Source organism: Schistocerca americana, chromosome 4 (genome assembly GCF_021461395.2).
Source record: "Schistocerca americana isolate TAMUIC-IGC-003095 chromosome 4, iqSchAmer2.1, whole genome shotgun sequence".
Taxonomy (NCBI): domain Eukaryota; kingdom Metazoa; phylum Arthropoda; class Insecta; order Orthoptera; family Acrididae; genus Schistocerca; species Schistocerca americana.
In genome coordinates this window covers 447,774,235-447,795,739 of record NC_060122.1, presented here as the reverse complement: position 1 = coordinate 447,795,739, position 21,505 = coordinate 447,774,235, and positions in this window count along the sequence as shown.

Here is a 21,505-nt window from a genome sequence, read left to right as displayed (position 1 = left end):
ATAGATATTCATTGTCCTAAGACTCAGCTTGAATTTAGAGGAAAGACTTAAGGCCAGTACTGTGGGATCCTGCCCACTCGTTTCTTACAGCGTACCTAGAGGATCTGCTTTCTCGGATAGCTAAACAACAATTCAAGCAAGTCACATTAATGATTTTATTGCACTAGAGTAGATTGACAATACTTTGGGTCGCAAGCAAATGGCGACGTGCAAATAACCAACGTCCTTCGCTGTTTAAATGTCCATACAAGTAATTCACACAAAACGTATGGATCACTAATAACTGCTCTTCTTGTGCCTTTGCGGGTCCATAAACATTCGCCTCCGTGGTGTATGACTCGGCCAAAACTACGGCTGGACCTGTCGCGTTCCCATAAGGACTCCGTTCCTCCTGACGCACTCCGCAGTCACTTCCTATCGATCCTTGACGGGTCCCGGGGTTATGAAGTCATCTATACCGACGGCTCGCTGGTTGATGGTCGCGTAGGCTTTCCCTGTGCTCACTCGGCACATATCTAACAGCGCTCCTTGCCCGATGGCTGCAGTGTCTTCACTGCCGGGCTGGGGGCCATCTCTCGTGCCCTTGAGCATATTCGTTCCTGCCCCGCTGTGTCCTACCTGGTCTGCAGTGATTCGTTGAGTAGTTTGCAGGTCATTGATCGGTACCACCCACGCCATCCTCTGGTAGCAGCTATCCAGGAGTCGCTTTATGCCCTCGAACGGTCTGGTCGTTCAGTGGTCTTTGTATTGACCACGGCGGATGTCGGAATTCCTGCAAATGAGCTCGTTGACAGGCTGGCCAAACAGGCCACTCGTAAGCCACTTCTGGAGATTGGTCTACCCAAACCTGACCTCCGATCGGTGTTATGGAGCAAAGTTTTCGGGATTTGCGATGCTGAATGACGCAACTTACAAAGGGAGGCCACGACGCTTGGAAGGCGGATTTACTGTAAACTTCGTACACTCGTAGCACTCCATGAGGGCAACAAAATATGTAAGCAGTAGCGCGTACTTTTCAAGGGTTATTGAGAAAATCGCAAGATAATTTCGGTCGTCAAATATACACCTGTCCGTGGCCAAGCAGTCTGCCGCCGGCAGTGCTGCGAGGCGGTCACGCGCCAGAGCGCTGCGGGCGAGGCGCGCACCGTGTCTTTGTGTTCACTTCGGCCGCTGTAAGTGCCGTTTTCCCTTCTAGACCACCATGGCGCACAACTATCGGAAGAAGACATTACGTTTCAACTTTTGTTCCGACTTCGCCCGACCCAAGGCCCTGGAGGTACAACGATTTATTCGCGATGAAGTTAAAACACCACCAACGGATCTAATTGGTATCCATTTGTCCATAGTTAGCAGTACCGTCTACGTCAAAATGATCAACGATGCGGCGTGCGACAAGGTGCTTCAAGAGGCAAAACGTGGACTGCGCTTCTGCCATTCCGACGGCAACGTCGGACCCGTTACCGTCGATCACGCAGGTCTCGGCACACGGACGATAAGGATCTTCGAACTGCCGTTCGAATTACCTGCAGGCGTCGTCATCGAGGCGCTCCGTCCCTATGGCAACGTTCTGGAACATGTTGCCGAAGGATGGGTACAGTTTCAAACCTATCCCGTTTTAAACGGTGTCAGAAACATGTGCCTTCCTACCTACGCATCGGAGGCTGCCGTGCCATTATAATGTACGACGGCCAAACTCACACGTGTTCCGGTTGCGGGAAATACGGACATCTACGGTCTGAATGCGTTCAACGACGTGTCGTGCAGCTCCCGTTGTCGGAAGCGTCCGTCACACCCACGATGACCGCCCTACCGGTCACTTACACAGCGGCTCTTGCCACGTCTACAGTTTCGTCCAGTCCGTCGCCCGGTCCTTCCGATCGGCACGTCCCACCGTCCCAGTCACCTATGGACGGTGCGGACGTCCCATCTGACAACCTTGCCGCCGAACAGACTCCCGCACCGGACGCTGAGGAGAACAGTACTTCTTCACAACACCTGTTTGACAATTTCATTGTACCCACCGACGCCTTCGAACCAGGTCGCCGCTCCTCCTGCCGTCGTCCGACACGGAGGAACACGTGCGCAAACAACGCTCGCCACGTAGGCGCAAACGCCGTCACCGTTCAACCACGGGCTCTCAAAGCGTCGCCACCCGCGACGACGAAGACGGCACCCAAGCAGCCGACATTTCCACGCAAAGGTCGGCGGACAACTTTCACGGTGAACAAGACGTTTCGCAGGACGGGACCACCATGGAGGTCGCCACGCGCAATGTAACGATCGGTGCGCAGGTTGAGACGCCTGTCTCCCCGCAACCAATTCCAGATCTGTCTCACCACGACGCCATTCCCATGGACATTGGACAGACCCACGGCACAGGAGCATGGGCCGACGACATTGAGGAAGATACGCCCCCTCCTCCGGATGAATTGCCTCCGTCGGACAAGGCTGCCTGTTAACATCAAAAGCGAGGCACTGCAGCTGATGGGACGGGACTTCCTGTCGGTGCCCTCCTCATACTTCCCTTCGTGATGGTAGATGCGCGTCCACCACCATTGAAACAAACGTACCGGTTCGCCACACTGAACATCAACATGATCGGCACTGCACCCAAGCTGCAACTCCTATGTGACATGCTTCGGGACTCTGACGTCGACGTCGCCCTTCCTCAGGAAGTACGCGTTGCCACACTACCACCGGTCTACGGCTACGACTCATACACGTCCACATGTGATCAATCAGGGCGTGGAGTAGCTTCCTACATACACGAAGGAATTCCACTCAAGGACACGACAATCCTTCCCTGTGGAAGGGGCATGGCTGTTACCATCTTCGACACGCGCATCATCAATATCTACGCTCCGTCTGGCTCCACGAACCGTGGGCAGCGGTCCATTTTCTTCGGACATGACGTGGGGCCCCTGTTTTCTGGACGCTATGATCACCTTATCATGGGAGGCGATTTCAACTGCGTCCTCCATCCGCAGGACCAAATGCCTGGTTATTCGCCATGCCCGGCGCTGCTCACCTTAATCGAGGATTTTCATCTAGTGTGCGTTTGGGAGAAAATTCATGGCAATACCCCCGGTTTTACTCATTATACAGCACATTCTGCGAGCAGACTGGACCGGTTTTGTGTCTCTGCCCACCTTGGCAATGAAGTCGCCCAAGCTGAACGATGGCCCCTTGCAGTTTCGGACCACTGCGCCGTCATTTGCTCCCTGGCTCTGCCACCTCAGTCAGTGTGGCGCAGCAGAGGTTACTGGAAGCTTAATACCTCCCTCCTCAATGATCCACACTGCCGACAACGTATTGCCACTACATGGGCGTCTTGCGAAAGACGCCTCCCGCAGTACACATCCACGTTCCATTGGTGACTCAAATGTGCCAAACCTGCGATCAGAAAGGTCTTCATGCAATGTGGCAACGAAGCAGCAGCACGGCATCGAGACACCACAAATTTTCACTACGCCGTCCTCCGTGAGCTCGATGCGCTCCCTCCATCACCTGAAACCCATAGGGAACGACAGCGTATTAAAGCTCGTCTCCTCTCTCTGCAACGTGCACAACTGCCTGGTGTCGTGGTGCGTTCCCGACGACAACACCTCCTCCACGACGAAACGCCATCCACAATCCAAGCCGCATCTGACCATAATCGTCGACGTCGACTTTTCGTCCCCAACATCACGACCTACGATGGTGTTCACCAAACACAAAACCGGCAGTGGTGTCTGCCTTTGCTGAACATTATCGCCAATTTTATGATGATGAACGGATGGAAACGCCAATTCCTGATGATCTCCGTCCTTCCCCTGATCGGACCCTCACCGTAGCGGAGTCAACGTCAATGATGTCTGCAACCACTGCAGAAGAGGCGGTAGATGCGGTCAACAAAGGGGCCAAGAACAAATCACCAGGACCAGATGGTCTCCCAGTGGAGTTTTACCGGGCGTTCACCACGTTAATGCTTCCTCGCTGGACGGAAATGATTCAGGAGCTCTTTACTCCGTCCTTCCCAATTCCACTTGAATTCGTCATTGGCATTCTTCTACCTGTGCCTAAGCCGAAGTGAGGGTCTCATGTCTCTGCATATCGCCCCCCTTACACTACTGAATGCAGACTATAAAATCTATGCACGCCTCTTAGTAGCACGCATACGCACCGTCTTACCTACGGTCCTTTCACCGGAGCAGACTGCACGTGGTTGTGGGGCCACCTTACAAACACCCATAGGAGAATGCCGTGACCTGATCGCACTGGCGACAGTTTGTCGCCTTCGTGCAGCACTGGTATCCATTGATTTCGCGACTGCCTTCGATCGCGTTCGATACCCATTCCTCCTCATGGTGGCGACACGTATGGGGTTCCCATTACTCTTTGTCGATGCCATACGTCGGTTATTACTTCCCGCGGTGTCGAAGGTACAAGTCAATGGGAGACTTGTAGGACCGATTCCTATACGCCACTCTGTGCGTGAAGGATGCCCTATGTCTACTTTACTATATGCCATTGCACTTTAGCCCCTCATCACTGGTCTTACCTCTAGACTGCAAGGTCTCACTTTACGTGAATGCACATTTCACTGCAGGGCTTATGCGGACGACCTCCTCTTTCTCACCTGCTTCTCCACGGAACTCAATGACGCCATCCAATGGATCCACCAGTATGGACGTCTTTCTGGTAGCATTCTTAATGTCCGTAAATCGACTATGATGCACATTGGACGCGGCCTCCCGGCTATGGTGGCGACTTCACTCCCAGTGAGTACCACCCTTCGTTACTTGGGTATCGAATTTACGAGCTCCACACACCGCACAGTAGCCCTCGCTTACCGGCGGCTTTTGCAGTCGATTTGGCACCATGTCCGCGGTCAAGTGCACCGTAACTTAAACCAAGTCCAACGTGTTTCCTATGTCAAAATGTATGTCGCCCCTAAACTGGTACACGTCGTCCAGATCCTTCCAATGCCGTTACTCCTTGGCCGCGCATCCAATCAGCCTTTGGATATTTCGTGTCAGCAGGGGCTCTTTCCAAAGTCCGCTACAACATTCTAACACTGCCTCCTGCAAAAGGTGGCCTCGGACTTGTCAACGTGCGGGCACAATCTTTTGCACTTTTTGTCCATAGTATATTGTGGCACTGGCGGGGGCCGGTCCAATCCTTAATACGCAGTCTCTTAGATATCCTCCGACCAGCCGCTCTCGATCCACCGATCAATGTGGCACCTATTTCTACATTATTGTACCACGTCGCCAATTGTTTCATAGAACTCAGCTACGTTCGGGCCGATCTTCCAGTCACCCGTCCTCACCGTACAAAAGATTATTATCGTTTGTTTATGCTGTCCAACCCTTGCGACCCCATGGTGCTACAGCATCCTGACATTAACTGGCGAACGGTTTGGGGGTGTGTGCATGCACCCTATTTACCGTCGTCTGTGTATGCACTCTGGTATGTTTTAGTCTATGGAAAATTCCCGACTAATAGTCTACTTTATCGCATAAGACTGGCCACCTCCCCACTCTGCCCTGACTGTCAGCTCGAAGACACCGACGAGCACCGTCTTACGTGCCCCCTGAAACAAAACGTATGGCTCCTCATCCAACGAATCGTGGGCTTTTACCTCCGTGCCCCGCCAACGACGGTAACCCCGGATTTCCTGTTGTTGCCCCAGACATTTCACTACCCTCTTGCTAAGCACCATACTCTAATCTGGTTTCGAGGACAGGCTTTAGAATACCTGTTTCAGAGTGGTCCGCACACAGTCCTTGAATTCTGGTACAAAGTTGTAACCGCGCATAGCACCCTCACCCGAAAACCATCTTACCGACAAACTTTTGCCGGTTATCTCCGCAGCGTCTTCCTTGACCCCCCTCAAAGTTGGTGTGTGCCATGCCTACCTGTCACATGATGCAACACCCGTATCCACGTACTCATGCATCGACCCAAAAAATAATAATAATAATACAAAATAATAAAAAACAAAAAAGGAAGAAGACAGAATGTTATATTTTGTTGTATTTAATGTTTTTTTCAATATTTTTTTTGTTTAACTAACAGTCATTTGTTTATGTTTAAATGGTACCTTGAAGAACTCTTGCATAGTGAATGTATATGTACTTTCAATTTGTTCAATGAAGATTATTAAAAAAATTAAAAAAAAAAAACAAAACAAAAGTGGTTAACGCTCAAGCCCCGTAATCACTGGTGACTGGATCGAGTCCCGTTCGTCTGTTTTTTTTTTTTATTTTTATTTTCAACACAGTCATTTTCATATTAACAGAATCTTCCGTCGGTTCTTGGTAGAACAACATTATAATAATAAATGAAAAGCACCAGTTTGCTTTTGTTCTACAATATTGTAGAACAAAAGCAAACTGGTGCTTTTCATTTATTACAGTAATTTTGTTTACTATTTATATTACAATTGATATAATGGGGAAAATACGTGTAATGGGATGAACTTTTATTAAATGTACAGTGTTATTTGGCAGTCTACTAATTTTTACTATCACAAATAATATAATATTCATAACTATCGACTAGTAAACGACCAAACGCATAAAGTGATACTCAAAATGTATGCTTTTCCGTGATATGAGAAATCCTTTATACCTGAAAGCAGCCCGAAACGACTTGCTGCCTCCAAGTTTTGACCGGCACAGACGGCTTTCAAAAGATGTACAATTAATCGTGGCTTTCCACATTACGAGTACAAGTTGCAGGACGGTATTTTTCGTAAAAACAAGGAAAACATAAAGTTAAACGGCAACAGGTGCATTCAATAAATGCTACGTTTCCGCATACGCAAGGTCTTTTGACGTTTTCCGTAGAAAAACAAACCTCGTTAACATTTTCAAAAACCTCTCTTTTAGACGATAATTTGGAAGCAAACCACGCATAACGCAGTATTTCCTTAAAAATCGGCACTGATAATTGGTTATGCAGTATCGAGTGTATTTTAATAGCGTCTTCCGAGAAGCAATTTCCCGTTCTCTTTCGATTAAATACGAACCGTTTTGAATTCACGGACAAGCACACATTTTTAGCATCACTTTATGCGTTTGGTCGTTTACTGGTCGATAGTTATGAATATTATATTATTTGTGATAGTAAAAATTAGTAGACTGCCAAATAACACTGTACATTTAATAAAAGTTCATCCGATTACACGTATTTTTCCCATTATATCAGTTGTAATATAAATAGTAAAGAAAATGACTGTGTTGAAAGTAAAATAAAACTGTCGAACGGAACTCGATCCAGCGGCTTGAGCGCCAACCAGCTATTCTTAAAAAAATATTTTGTTCTATATCGTTCGTTGAATTTCTTCAGGGCGGACGTCCGCTGTCACCCGTTCAGTTTGTTCGTTGATCAGTTCGCTGAGTTTTTGTATTGGAAAGGGTAGCTCACGCTATGACCGAACACGCGGAGCTACCGTGCCGGCACCACTCGGCTGCAGCCGCTTCATGGTAAAAATGGCCAAGAACAGGTATGTATTTGACGACCGAAATTATCTTGTGATTTTCTCAGTAACGCTTGAGAAGTATCCGTTACTGCTTACACATTTTGTTGTCCTCATGGAGTACTACGAGTGTACGAAGTTTACAGTAAATCCACGTTCCAAACGTCGTGGCCTCCCCTTGTTAGTTACGCCCAATAAACTCCGCGTCATCAAGGAGAGCACACATGAGTGGAAGTCTTCTCTGAAGGCTTCTCGCAGGAACTCTATGGTCCTCTGCGGCCTTCGCATCGGCACAGACGGCTGACGCATGGCTATCTTCTGCGTGAGGCCCCACCATGTTGTCGCTGCGGTTCCCGTCTGACAGTGGTCCACATTTTGTTGGACTGGCCACATCTAGCCGTTCTGTGACGGAATTTTAATCTTCCTGGCGCACTTCCTTCGATTTTAGGAGACGATGCCTCCAAGGCTAACTTGATTTTACGTTTTCTACATGACGCTGGTTTTTATTCTTCGGTTTAAGCTTTAGTTCCTGTTCCTTGTCTCCCTGTGCTTTCTACTCTAGTACTTTTGGTTGAGAGATTTTAATGTGTTGCAGAGTGGCTGGCTCATACTTTTTACAGCTGGTCCTGGCGGAGGTTCGAGTCCTCCCTCGGGCATGGGTGTGTGTGATTGTCAAAAAAAAAAAAAAAAAAAAAAAAAAATGGTTCAAATGGCTCTGAGCACTATGGGACTTAACATCTATGGTCATCAGTCCCCTAGAACTTAGAACTACTTAAACCTAACTAACCTAAGGACAGCACACAACACCCAGCCATCACGAGGCAGAGAAAATCCCTGACCCCGCCGGGAATCGAACCCGGGAATCCGGGCGTGGGAAGCGAGTACGCTACCGCATGACCACGAGTTGCGGACGGTGTGTTTGTCCTTAGGATAATTTAGGTTGAGTAGTGTGTAAGCTTAGAGACTGATCACCCATAAGGTTTCACATACATTTGAACACACATCCTTTTTATCCTCGTGATCGGCCAGCCCAGGACATCTGCTCTCCTGTTTTGAGGTCTTCTGCCTGTTTCTTGCGTGTCTGTGCTTGTCTTCTGTTGTCCCCCGTGTGCTCAGCTTCGTGTTCTCGTTTTTTTTTTCGTCCATCTAGAATTCCTGTGATGTGTACTGTCTGTTTTCCATTTTATCCCATGGACTTGGTTCAATGGAACAAGGGACTGATGACCACTCAGTTTGGTCCCTATACAAATCAAACCAACCAACTAACCATCTAGCGCCTCTCTTTTACTGCGTGGTTTCTGGTCCGGGTCTGCTAGTGCGCGTCTTCTGCTGTCCGGCCGAGGCTGGCAGGAGTGGCGTTTATATTGTCTTCGGAGAGAGGCCGCTCCCCTCGTGGTGAGATCCTAGCCAGCGTACTGTTGGCTGACGTCGTCTCTCAGCCTTCTCTGCTCTTGCGTTCTTCATCTTCGTGCCGGTGCTTGTCGTTACGCCGGAACAAATACAGTATCTCATCAGAAGTATCCGGGAACATTAATGTCGGAAGTCCCCTCCCGAAACCTTTACGATGACTTGAACTCTCCTCGTCGCTTTCAATGAGATGTCTGAATGTCTCTGGAGGAATGGCAGCTCATTCGTCCTCAAGAGTTCAAGCCCGTGAAGGTACTGACGTCACGTTGGAAGCTGGGGTCTGGAGCCGAGCTGATACTAACTCATCTCTAAGGCATTCCACTGTGTTCAGGACGGAACTCTGAGCAGGCCAGTCCATTTCATGAATGTTATTGTCTACAGACCATTGCCTCGCATATGCTGCTTGTGACTGGGTAAATCTTCATGTCGAACACAATCAATCATCCTCTAGCGCAAGCAGTAGATTGTGCTTCCTTCTGCATTAAATTTTTTCTTAAGCGCAAGAAGGAGTCCACACCCAAAACACGAACACCTGCACCGTAACACCACCTCCTCAGTTCATTATTGTTGGCACTACACATGATGGCAGGTAAAGTTCTGCAGCCATTTGCCAAACCCAGGCCCTTCTGTCGGATTGCCACAAAGTGTAGCGTGATTCATCACTCCAAATGACTCGTTTCCAGTCACCCACCGTCCAGTGCCGCCGCTCCTTACTCCAGCGTTGCTGCAGTCATTGTGCTAGGTGGACTGCTGGTACGATTTTTTAGAGGAACCCTCCGTGATGTTCGATGGACGCTGTCTGTCAGTACATGATATCTGTTCGATTTCGATTAGCTGTCGTACTTCTCTTGCATTGCCATTTCACAGTCACATCACCAACAGTCCTCCTGGGCAGCTTTAGATGTGTTGAAATGTCGCTGATGGCTTTGTTGCTCAGGTGACATTGAATGAGTAGTCCACGCTCGAAGTCACTCACAGCACAACAACATCTACATCTACATGGATACTCTGCAAATCCCATTCAAGTGCCTGGCAGACAGTTCATCGAACCACCTTCACAATTCTCTGTTATTCCAACTTCGTATAGCGCGCGGAAACAATGAACACCTATATCTTTCCGTACGAGCTCTGATTTCCCTTATTTTATCGTGGTGATCGTTCCTCCCCATATAGGTCGGTGTCAACAAAATATTTTCGCATTCGGAGGAGAAAGTTGGTTCAAATGGCTCTGAGCACTATGGGACTTAACATCTTAGGTCATCAGTCCCCTAGAACTTAGAATTACTTAAACCTAACTAACCTAAGGACAACACACAACACCCAGCCATCACGAGGCAGAGAAAATCCCTGACCCCGCCGGGAATCGAACCCGGGAACCCGGGCGTGGGAAGCGAGAACGCTACCCCACGACCACGGAAGGAGAAAGTTCGTGATTGGAATTTCGTGAGAAGATTCCGTCGTAAGGAAAAACGCCTTTCTTTTAATGATTTTCAGCCCAAATCCTATATCATTTCTGTGACACTCTCTCCCATATTTCGCGATAATACAAAACGTGCTGCCTTTCTTTGAACTTTTTCGATGTACTCCGTCCGTCCTATCTGGTAAGGACCCTACACCTCGCAGCAGTATTCTAAAAGAGGACGGACAAGCGTACTGTAGGCAGTCCCCTTAGTAGGTCTGTTATATTTTCTAAGTGTCCTGCCAATAAAACGTAGTCTTTGGTTAGCCTTCCCTACAACATTTTCTATATGTTCCTTCCAATTTAAGTTGTTCGTAATTGTAATACCTAGATATTTAGTTGAATTTACGGCTTTTAGATTAGACTGATTTTTCGTGTAACCGAAGTTTAACGAGTTCCTTTTAGCATTCATTTGGATGACCTCACACTTTTCGTTATTTAAGGTCAACTGCCACTTTTCGCACCGTTGAGATATCTTTTCTAAATCTTTTTGCAGTTTGTTATGATCTTCTGATGACTTTATTAGTCGATAAACGACATCGTCATCTGGAAACAACCGAAGACCGCTGCTCAGATTGTCTCCAAAATCGTTTATATAGATAAGGAAGAGCAAAGGGCCTATAACACTACCATGGGGAACCCCGACATCACTTCTGTTTTACTCCATGAGTTTCCGTCAATTATTACGAACTGTGACCTCTCTGACAGAAATTACAAATCCAGTCACATAACTGAGACGATGTTCCATAAGCATGCAATTTCACTACGAGCCGCTTGTGTGGTACAGTGTCAAAAGCCTTCCGGAAATCCAGAAATACGGAATCGTTCAGAAATCCACGCACTGCGTCGTTTTGTACTTGCGGGTTCGCCCCTCATGACATCTAATGGTCCGTTCCACAGTACATGGCGGTGTTAGGATACATTTTATCAGATACTGTGTATATAAAATTTTAAAACTATACAGAATGGATGATTTACTTGTTCAAGCTAGTATCATTCAGTTTAACGTAAAAACAAACATAGCATGACAGGTTAGATAGAAAGTTTGATTTGGACAAATAGAACAGAAACTGTGCAACGGGCTGTATCTCTACACAGCCGGCTCAACATTTCGTGTGGAGAATGCAGATTAAAAATTTAAAAAAAATGAATCTGTGAAGTGTGTTTTGTTACGACTGACGATGTGTGTCGGTGGGTGCTTCTGGTAACCCTACTCGTTCCCATTCTCCCTATTACATTCGCGAATAGGGACAGGAACAACAGCTGTCAATGAGTCTCCGCATGAGCTCGAACTGCGGTCAAACTGTAGTAGTGCAAATCGTAATTAGGCTGAGGTGATAGGCCTCATCCATTAAACAAAGGAAACTGTTGCAGGCGATCCTACTGAAAGCATAGCCGAACATTGTGAGCGCAACCATTGCACTATTAAAGTCGAAACATATCTTCCTCTGATTTAAACTACACTCAGAACAGTCAATCAGTAATAACATATAGATATATATTTATATATAATTAAACTTTTGTTATTTGAGAAGGCCCTCATGAAGAATGGGTGATTGTACGACAATGAAACTTTGTGGAAACATTTGTAAGGACATGCGGAAGAGAAATAAAGAGTAAACCAATGTAAGTAACACTTTTTAATTTTTACGTGACAGGTATAATTTGTTAATTACGTACCATATTTACAAAACAAATTTAAAAAGTTGCTCAAAGGGAATACCATTCACGTCCACGACAGCCTGGAATCACGCTAGAAACACCATTCTACAACTGTTCGCAGCATTTTTCGAACGGTGAACCATGGAATGCATGCACAGCTCGTGCACTACTTGAAGACACCACATGACGTTTAACATTCTCTGCCATGGCAACAATAACTTCTGCTACAATTTGTCGCGCAATTGGCAATGTGCCTTCTCAAGAGCAATTCCAAAATCGTCAGTTAATTCGGACTTTCGAATCATATTTTTCAACCCCAGTATGAAAAAAGGACCTCGCCCTATTCCTTTAATGCTTCGATGCTCTCGAAGAGCTGAATCTGTACTGCTGCTGTTTTGATAACCTTTTCCTTACCCATGCCGACTGTTTGCAATTGTAATGCACAATGATACTTGTCTTTCAAACATACGTCGTCGTAACAGTACCGGTGTCTAACGGCAAGTCATGAAACTAACACTACTAACAACACAAATCATGCAGCTTTCAGCCTGAACATTACTCCTATAAATTTTGGCACCCATACGATAAATAGTTCTCGGTCTGCACTAGCTAAAGTAGCGAAAGTTTAACTATAAACACCATGCATATAACGTGTGTCCATCCTAAGAGGCGCCAGGCGCACTTTTTCAAATGTTTCGGCAGACATTTGCATTTTGAAATGTGTCAATCGAGTCAGTCCAAACAAATACTGCTCATCATGTCTTTCAGGCGACGTCCAGTGTCGATGGGAAACGTCGGTTTATTCCCCGTTAAAAGCAAAATTACTTCTGAAGCATTCGATAGAGGGGTCAAAAATAGTCTAGTGCGACTTTCATTTTATCAGTTTGCATTAATAGGAACAGTAAAACGCGCAGAATTACCAGCACTCCAACAGTGAATGAGCAGCGCTGCTGCATGCCAGTAACAGAAAGCAATGCCTGGGAGAGCTGGTAATGCGCATGTTTTACTGTTGCTGTTAACAAATATAGATAAAATAAATATCGCACTACACTAATCTGTGACGGCTATATCGAATAGGCAAGCAAAATTCCGCTTAAAAATAATTTTGTTTGCAACGGGAAACAAACCGACGCTTCCCGTCGATTCTGGACGTCTCCTGACGGACATGATGAGCAGTATTTATTTGGGCTGACTCCAGATACGCAATGCAAATACGATATTACAAATATTTGCTCAAAACCCAGAGAAAATGCGTCCGACAACTCTCAGGAGAGAAACTGGCTTGATTTGTGACGGAAAGCACAGGTACGTCATACCAATACCACTGACGATACAAAAAGAGTTAAAGTAACGTTTTAGAACGTCTAAATTTTAGAAAATATCCCCAGGAAGGTAATAGTACTGAAACCTCCTTTTTTGCAAATCAAGCACTATGTGGGGTAAAGCGGAGCGATTTCGCATTAGTGTTACCATATAGAGCATTCGAAATAACGAAAATGTCACCTTGACAGCTTTACCGTGTTTGACACTAAGACACTCAAAAGGATAACAAGTGTGTTTTCGATTGCTTCAATTTAATTTTTGTGCAAATTGCATCACTAGATTTACCTTATGAAATAAAACGATCGCAAAACAAACAGTAAGTGACTGTGTAGTGCATTTAGTGACCTATTCAGTGTATGTATCGTTTTTGTTGGAAATTTCGTGTAAATTGTTTCTATGTGTGTTAAATGAAAACTGGCATGGTGGGGTAAAGCCGACCGCTAAATCGTGGGGTAAATTCGGCCGCATATTTTTTTTCGTTTATGTGTATGGAATTATTTATTTATGGAAACAAAGTGAATTTTTGTTTATTTTTAGTAAAATGGTTCGAAATTACAAACGATAAACGACAAGACGCAATCAAAACGATATTCGCCGAGCAGTTGCTGCAATGCAAATGGGAATGTCTTTACGAGCTGTCGCTTGTCATTTTAACATTTCAACATTGCTGTTGCACCGCCGTGCAATGAAATCATCTTTCTTCAATTAAAATTTACATTCATTTAACTTTCAGTACATTTAGTACTCTAAACATTGTTCTTTTTTGAATGAATTGTGTTCATTTATGTAAAAAACATAATTGCTTATAATTATTTCCCAAAAAACCATTAATTTAGAACTATTTTTACACAAAATCAGCCAAACAAATAGGGGGTCGGAATACCCCACCATTTTTGCAAATGGCAAAAATGGACGTTTCTTAAAATACGGATATCTCAAAAACTATTGATGGAATAACAAAACTATTTTGCAAACAGTTGCTCCTTTGTATTACCCGTAATTTAACGTATATAACATTAAGATCCGACCTCGGACAAGTGTTTTATAGCCACAAGAAACTACTACCCCACCTTACCATACGGAGAAAATGTAGCAATACTAAAATGTAATTAATGTAGAGTAATGAAATTTTCGGAATCCATTTGCCTAGGTATTATATTTAAGTGATTAACAATACAAGATCACAGGTTAATGTAAGCGTGAGATAAGTCATTGTAATGTTAAATACAGGTACATTAATAACCAATGTAACCGCCAGAATGTTGAATGCAAGCATGCAATCGTACATGTATTGTATTGTTCAGATGCCAGATGTCAGTTTGTATGATGGAGTTCCGTGCCAGTGGTACTTGGTCGTCAATACACGGACGGTTAGTGCTGTGTGTGGATGACGCTGGGGTTGTTGTTTGATGATGTCCCATATGTGCTCGATTGGAGACAGATCTGGTGATGGAGCAGAGTTCATATCGATACTCTGTAGATCATATTACTAGTCAGTTACAACGCGATATATTTGCGCGTGTTAATCGGGCAGGTAGGTTAGAAAATTTAAAAAGGGAACTGGATAGGTTAAAGTTAGATATAGTGGGAATTAGTGAAGTTCGGTGGCAGGAGGAACAAGACTTCTGATCAGGTGAATACAGGGTTATAAATACAAAATCAAATAGAGTAATGCAGGAGTAGGTTTAATAATGAATAAAAAAGTAGGAGTGCGGGTAAGCTACTACAAACAGCATAGTGAACCCATTATAGTGGCCAAGATAGACACGAAGCCCATGCCTACTAGGTAAACCTACGTTTCTAGCATTTGTAGACTTAGAGAAAGCTTTTGACAATGTTGATTGGAATACTCTCTTTCAAATTCTAAAGGTGGCAGGGGTAAAATACAGGGAGCGAAAGGCTATTTACAATTTGTACAGGAAGCAGATGGCAGTTATAAGAGTCGAGGGGCATGAAAGGGAAGCAGTGGTTGGGAAGGGAGTGAGACAGGGTTGTAGTCTCTCTCCGATGTTATTCAATATGTATATTGAGCAAGCAGTAAAGGAAACAAAAGAAAAATTTGGAGTAGGTATAAAAATCCAGGGAGAAGAAATAAAAACTTTGAGGTTCACCGATGACATTGTAATTCTGTCAGAGACAGCAAAGGACTTGAAAGAGCAGTTGAACGGAATGGACAGTGTCTTGAAAGGAGGATATAAGATGAACATCAACAAAAGTAAAACGAGGATAATGGAATGTAGTCGAATTAAGTCGGGTGGTGCTGCGGGAAGTAGATTAGGAAATGAGACGCTTAAAGTAGTAAAGGAGTTTTGCTATTTGGGGAGCAAAATAACTGATGATGGTCGAAGTAGAAAGGATATCAAATGTAGACTGCCAATGGCAAGGAAAGCGTTTCTGAAGAAGAGAAATTTGTTAACATCGAGGATAGATTTAAGTGTCAGGAAGTCGTTTCTGAAAGTATTTGTATGGAGTGTAGCCATGTATGGAAGTAAAACATGGACGATAAATAGTTTGGACAAGAAGAGAATAGAAGCTTTCGAAATGTGGTGCTACAGAAGAATGCTGAAGATTAGATGGGTAGATCACGTAACTAATGAGGAGGTGTTAAATAGGATTGGGGAGAAGAGAAGTTTGTGGCACAACTTGACTAGAAGAAGGGATCGGTTGGTAGGGCATGTCCTGAGGCATCAAGGGATCACAAATTTAGCATTGGAGGGCAGCGTGGAGGGTAAAAACCGTAGAGGGAGACCAAGAGATGAATACACTAAACAGATTCAGAAGGATGTAGGTTGCAGTAGGTACTGGGAGATGAAGGAGCTTGCACAGGATAGATTAGTATGGAGAGCTGCATCAAACCAGTCTCAGGACTGAAGATAACAACAACAACAACAATATCCTATTGGAAAACACCGCCTGGAAAGCTGTTCATGAATGCCGGCATAACAAGTCTAATCACCTGACTGACGTACAATTTTCCAGACAGGGTGCCTGGGATAACCACGTGAGTCCTCCTGCAGTCATACGAAATCGCACCCGAGGCCATAACTCAAGGAATAGGTCCAGTATGTCTAACAAGCAGACAGGTGGGACGCAGGCTCTCAACTAGCCTCCTAACCAACAGCCGGTCATCAGTGGCACCGAAGAAAACCAGCTTGCATCAGAAAACTCAACAGTCCCGCGCTCCAATGAGCTCTCGCTTGACACCACTGAAGTCGTAAATCGGGGTGATTCGAGATGAGTGGAATGCACGATACAGGGCTGTCCTTGAAGTAACTGATTTGTAACAGTTCGTTGCGTCACTGTGGTGCCAACTGCTTCTGAGTTCGCTACTGCACATGCATTAGAATGCGACAGAGCCATACGCCAAACACTATGATCTTTCCTCCCCATAGTGCCACGTGGCTTTCCGCAGCCCGGACTTCTTGCGATCGTGCATTCTCGTGACCACCACCGCCAGCAGTCACGTGCATGTGATACATTCCTGCCGTATCTTTCTGGAATATCAGAGAAGGAACTTCCAGCTTCTCATAGCCCTATGACACGACCTCGTTCAAATTCAGTGAGGTGTTGATAATGGAGTCTGTGCCGCATTGAAGGATTTCTTGACTAACATCAAGTCACCACATCCAGTCTCAAACGTAACTAATCCTCACGACCGCTACGGCGCGTATTTAACGCAAACCTGCCTGATTTTCATCCTCATAGTGGCGCTACTAGCGACGCCCTTATACGACTGGCGCAAAATCTGAATAGACATCAGTTTCAGATGTAGAAATATACCTACCAACTTTCGTTTATATCGCACAATTCCTTCTTGATGTTGCGATTTTTTTCCGTCAGCGGCAAAACAATTTGACCAAAAGTGTAAGGCAAAAAGATGGTATCAAACGAAGGAATTTGAATATAGGTACTAGAAGTCGCAGTTAAATATTTACGGTGCTATGCTAGCGTGTAAACTGTGGACAGTTTTTGATGTCTCTCGATCTTCCACCATAACCGAGACCATCAACGTGAGATAGCAAATATGAGGTAGCCAAGGAGGTGGAAACGTGGGTGCTACTATGCCAACACTACTTGGTAGCTACAACAGGGAAACACAATTAGCAGGACTACAAAATAAGAAATTATTCATTACTTAACTTTGTTGTAGTCCATGGTCTATTGGTTGACAAGTATAGAAGACTAAGTGTCTGTAGAATGACATAATTTACAAGTCACAAATCTTGCAGTCACGAATTAATCTCTCGTAATCTTGAGTGTCGAATCCGCTGACTTTGAAGACTAACTTGGCACTGGGCTACAAAGACTTGATGGCAGCAATGACTTAGCTGCAGACGATGCACAACATTGCACTGCTCTCCTGCTACACATGAAGTGACCTAGCGGCGCCTCTCGGCGAGCATGAAGTACTGCGACTAGCTGTGTACTCTTTGGCTAGCACAGCCGTTCTTCTGTTCCGTTTGTAGAGAGAATCCCATCGGGGGCCTCTATCTCTCAGGCGGCGGTGTGGTCGTATGCCTGACATCACACCTTCAACATTTGCTACGGCATACTTGGGTTAATCAAATGGTGGCAAGTCGGTGTACAAGAGCATACCTATTTTGCATTTACTTTGACGTTTTTCGGACATATTGAAACATGTAACGTGGACGCGCCGCCTACTTTATAAATGGGTTTCGACCTGTGTACCTCTTACGTCAATGCAGAGCCAACAACGGTGGTGCTGAGCCTCACGCGCATGAGCCGATACGTGCGGATCTCTTTGAAGCATTTCAGTCGCTCCATTGACTGGAGCAATACGGTCCTCTGCCGACGTTACAGGTGTGCCACATACCACACTCTTCATATTCCCACGCAGGAAATAGCAAAGAGATGTCAGATCTTACGACAATGCTGGCCATGGAACTACTCTACCTCTATTAATCCATCGACTGGAAATCCAAAGAAGATATGCTTCCACACATTGACATCGAAATGTGCTGGAGTTCCGTTGTGTTACAGCCATATGTCCATCCGAACAATTAGTGGTGCTACATCCAGTACGGTAGGAAAAACATCTCTAGTAAATGTGAGATAGATCGGTCCTGTTAGTCTGTTTGGCAGTAGATATGGCCCAATGATATGGTCACCAATTATCCCGGCCCAGATGTTAATACCGACGCTGCTTTTCTAATTCTGAATCACCTGCGCACGCGGATTTTTGTCCACCCAAACATCTATGTTGTGCTACTTCAATACGCCGTCTCTAGTAAATGTGCACTCGTCTGCAAATAGCAGCAAGCTTGGGAATTGAGAATGTAATATGCATTGTTGTAAATAGCACTGCCCATATTGTACCCATCGTGGGTAGTCCATCTCGTAATACACATATTAGTGATACGACATACATGGTTGCATTTAGATTCCCATAAACAAAACAGGGACCAATGACGCCGGTCTTTAAAATCACACAACAAATGTTAATAAACCAAGAGAGTTGTTTTTATCGACTTCTTTGAGTCACTGTGGATTTTCAGCTGACGATTAGTGCATATTGCGAAGATTTACGTGTCCATGGCTTGTAAACGGAGCTTCTTCCTTTTAAAAAATTTTGCAGCACCGCTTTCCACTTTTCGTAGATAACATTCGGAAAACTGTAACCAATTTCGTAAGTCATTGCCATGACGCTGCAGATGCAAGCGTGAAATTCGACGGAGTGTAGTGTTCGCAGAACACTTGTTTGATTGATCCCTTTTGTACTTCGGCATGTCCTTTAGTGAAATTTTCATTGTGAGTTACTGCTGCTTAAATGTTAGTTTCATTTCTTTCATCAGTTGCTTTTTTTCCTTTTTTTGCTTAGCGTATTTTTCTTTTCTCCACCATACTTCCAGTATCTATAACCTTCTTTATAATTTTTGCAAAGACATAAAGTGATTGCTTCGCACGACCTGGATACTATCACAGGTTGCTCTTATAGTGTGGCGGCATTCGCCATAAACGATGTTGAATTTTTCGACTGTCGTACACAATGTGAATATCTCAATTTCCTTACGAGCAAGTTAACCTGATTGCTAGAAGAGCGTGACACAAACCGATAGTCTTCAAGCATAGAGATAAACACAAGAAGCATACCTTGTATACGTGTTTGCTTACATCTGATATAATCCCCTTTGATTGGTAAGCGCCTCTTACCCCCATAGACAGATTTCCATACAATAAATGATATATGTACCAAGTATGGTTGACATCGGTTAAGTGGTTTAGGGGAAGATGTGGAACATAAATACATACATATACAGGTATACACTGAGGTGATGAAAGTCATGGAATATCATCCAATATAGTGTTCCGACACTTTTTACTCATTGTAGCGCAGCAACTCGACGTGAAATGGACTCAGCAAGTAGTTGAAAGTCCAGTACACAAGTACTGAGCCCTGCTACCCCTATAACCGTCCATAATTGCGAAAGCGTTGCCGGTTCAGGATTTGGGATTTGTGTTGGGTCATGTGGGTGGACAAATAATTCGCTCGAATTTTCCAGAATGTTCTTCAAACCAATGGCGAACAATTGTGGACCGCTGACATGGTGCATTGCCATCCATAAAAATTCCATCGTTGTTTGGAAACATAAAGGTCTCCAAGTAGCCGAACACGACCATTTCCAGTCAACGATCGGTTCAGTTGGACCACACGACACAGTTCATTCCATGCAAACACAGCCCTCACCATTATGGAGTCACAGCAGCTTGCGTAGTGCCTTGTTGACAATTTGGGTTCATGGCTTCGTGAAGTCTGCGCCACACTCGAACTCTGCCATTAGCTCTTATTACCAACTGAAATCGAGATTCATCTGACCACGCTATGGTTTCCCTGTCGTCAGGGGTTCAACCGATGTGGTCACAAACCCAGGAGAGGCGTTGCAGCCGATGTCGTGCAGTTAGCAAGGCACTGGAGTCGGTCGTCTGCTATCACAGCCCGAAACGCCAAATTTCGCCGCACTATCCTAACGGGTGCGTCGTCGTACGTCCAACATTGATTTCTGCGGTTATTTCACGCAGTGTTGCTTGTCTGTTAGCACTGACAACTCTACGCAAACGCCGCTGCTTTCGGAGGTTATGTAGAGGCCGTTAGTCTTGTCCATGGTGAGAGGTAAAGTTTGAAATTTGAAAGTCGTGGCACACTATTGACTCCGTGGATCTCGGAATACTGAATCCCCTAACGATTTTCAAACTGGAATACCCCATGCCTCTACTCCAACTACTATTCCGTGTTCAAAGTCTGTTAATATCCATCGTGCGGCCATAATCACGTCGGAAAATGTTTTCACATTAATCACCTGAGCACAAATGACAGCTCCAACAATGCACTGGCTGTTCCTTCCCCCTCTGTCCATCTCCTCCTCCCACTCTCTCTCTGTCCACCTCCTTCCCTCTCCTCTCTCAACCATCTCCTCCTCTTACCTCTCTCTCTCCCCGCTTCACCTGTCCTCTCACTCTGACTCTCTCCTCTTCTTCCCTAGGTGTATTCATCACCTCCTCGCCCCTCAATGTCTCTTCATGTCCTCCTCCCCCTTTCTCTCCCCTCTATCTGTATGTCTGCATAACACTATTGGATTACTTTCGTCAGCTCAGTCTACGTTTATACGTTTTTTTATAATATGTGTGGATTCTGGACGTATTTTGGGTTGGCCTGTCTTAGCTGCATCGTTACTCCCGGTGACGGATATTAGTACAGCCGTTGCATTGGCGCTCCGTCAAATGTGTCGACAAGGTACATCTACATCTACATCCATACTCCGCAAGCCACCTGACGGTGTGTGGCGGAGGGTACCCTGAGTACCTCTATCGGTTCTCCCTTCTATTCCAGTCTAGTATTGTTCGTGGAAAGAAGGATTGTCGGTATCCTTCTGTGTGGGCTCTAATCTCTCTGATTTTATCCTATGATCTCTTCGCGAGATATACGTAGGAGGCAGCAATATACTGCTTGACTCCTCGGTGAAGGTATGTTCTCGAAACTTCAACAAAGCCCCATACCGAGCTACTGAGCGTCTCTCCTGCAGAGTCTTCCACTGGAATTTATCTATCATCTCCGTAATGCTTTCGCGATTACTAAATGATCATGTAACGAAGCACGCTGCTCTCAGTTGGATCTTCTCTATCTCTTCTATCAACCCTATCTGGTACGGATCCCACACTGCTGAGCAGTATTC